We start from the raw sequence: 2835 nt of genomic DNA on the forward strand, positions 1-2835 counted from the left end.
ATATATTATTATTATATATATACATATATATTTTTATATTATATATATATATATATTATATTATATCATTATAATTATATTGTGTGTGTGTGTGTGTGTGTGTGTGGTGTGTTGTGTGTGTGTGATGTGTGTGTGTTGGTGTGTGTGTGTGTGTGATGGATATTATATATATATATATATATATATAGATAATATGTATATATATAAATATATATATGTATATCTATATGATAAATATATATATAATATATAACCATATATTATATATATATATATATATACATTATATTCTGTATATATATTATTATTATATATATATAATATATATATATATATATATATTCTATACACATACATACATATAATATATGTATACACACAACACCCACAACCACACAATATATATATATAATATATATATATATTATATATAAATAAATATATATATATATTTTTATAATAAATATATATATATATATATATTATATATATATATCGTAATATATATATATATATATATTTATATCTATATATATATATATAATAAATATATATCTATATATATATATATAGACATATGCATATACAGAGATATAAATTGCGGAGCAGTATTTTAGTCTCTCTATCTATCCACGTGGCATATGCATACTCATTGTCTGTTTCATTGATTAAAGTTTGTCTCTTACGCAGATGTTGCTTTCTTAGCATCTGCCTCTTCGTCGGCCAACTCTGTGGTCTGTGGACATTATTTTACCAATATAATGGTTCAAAGTATTTTGTCAGTTTTTTTTTTTTTTTTCAATAGCAGCTATGCCTCCTCAACAGAAATGTTATGAAGAAAATAAACACTATCTTGTGAATGGACTTATAAAACTTATGCCATGCTTTGAGTGTCCTCTAATCTATTTTTTTTTTCGTGATTTTGGATTAGCTTGTTGCAGCGGCAGTCTGTTAGAGCGTTGCACATGCTCCATGAGATTAATCATTACTCGAGGGATCCTTGGCATTATGGGCTGCTTGATATATCCTATCATGCTTGCGTCGCATTGCAAGGAATGCAGTTACTCTCACCTTGTCCGTTTTAATTCCATCTCCCACCAGGCTGAGGCATGACCTTCCCGGGCGCACTGCGGAATGGCTGGCGTTCCTGGCACCTAGATATGGAGGCGCGGCCGTAGTAGAGGCTAACACTCTGGGTATATGCTCATAATCTTGCTTTCTTTCTCTCTGCTCACACACACATATGTACACACACACACACACACACACACACACACACACACACACACACACACACACACACACACACACACACACTTACACATACACACACACACAAACACACACACACACACACACACACACACACACACACACACACACTCACATATATATATATATATATATATATATATATATATATATATATATATATATATATAATAAAACACTAATTGAAAGGAAAAACTCGCGAGCTTTTCCTTTCAATTAATGGCAGTTTTTTATTATTCTGTTATGTGGACGTTATTGTGTTTGTGTTTTTTTGTGTTTTAATTTATATATTATAATATATATATTTTTATATAATATATGAATTGTATATATATATGATATATTAGTTATATGTATATATATTATATAATATATTATATATATATTTTTTATATTATATATATTTATAATTAATATATATATATATGTACTAAATTATGGCAATATGATATATATATATATATATTATATATTATATATTATTATATTTAATATATGTTTATTATATAGTATAGATACTATATATATTATATATATTATAATATATATATATATATATAATACTATATATATAGAGAGAGAGAGAGAGAGAGAGAGAGAGAGAGAGAGAGAGAGAGAGAGAGAGAGAGAGAGAGAGAGAGAGAGAGAGAGAGAGAGAGATTTATAGATACATATATACAAAAACAAAGAAAGGGAGGAATGAAGGATGGATAATGAGATTTCAAAGGAGGAAAAGGAAGGAACGAAGGACAAAAAAGAGGGAGAGACTGTGAGCGAAAGGAGAGCAGGAAGGAGGGAAGGGAGGGAGGATGGAAGGAAGGTCAAACGGAAGTAGGAAAGGTTACTTGACCTTGTCACGTCTAAGGAAATGGAGCTTTCAATTTCTGTTTCTTTTCGTCTATCTTATCTTATTTTTTATTTGCATCTTACAATCACTTTCATTGTCATTTTTTTCTTTTTCATTCTTAGTTTCACTCGATCATTTCCATTTACCTTTTAGACCATTATGTTATTTCTGTCATTCATTTTATTACTATTTCTGCTATGACTATATTCCTTTTGTTTGTATCAGGATGTTCATATGCTATTGCTGTCGTCTTTTCTCTTGATACTAATACTCTTAATTATCATTGGTGGTTCTGTTGGACCCCTTTTGATAACCTTTATAACAATTCACTGTATTGCATATCTATAGCCCACTTACTCTAATTTCTAAAATCCTGTCTAGATCTCTTTTTATGGCTCTAAACGATTTCAAACTTAATGTTAATGAAAATTTTAATTCTTTGTTTTCATTTGATAAGTAATTGTGAACTGAAAATAAAATCAAATAAAATAAATAGGAAGAAATATTTGGGAGGCAGAGGAAAGAAAAGACAAACAAAAAGTAGATTTTTCTGCCAGACACTCCTAAAATTAAAGTCAAAAAATAACTTCTTCAACCCATAGCAATCTGTACTAATACATCAACACAACCACTACTACCAACCATAATTATCTTTAAGAAAAATCAGTCCACACCATCATTATCACCCTCTTGAGAGTATATTCACCATAAACACT

This window comes from Penaeus japonicus, unplaced genomic scaffold, assembly GCF_977035675.1.
Source record: "Penaeus japonicus unplaced genomic scaffold, GWHDUDI00000001_assembly GWHDUDI00000030, whole genome shotgun sequence".
Lineage (NCBI taxonomy): Eukaryota > Metazoa > Arthropoda > Malacostraca > Decapoda > Penaeidae > Penaeus > Penaeus japonicus.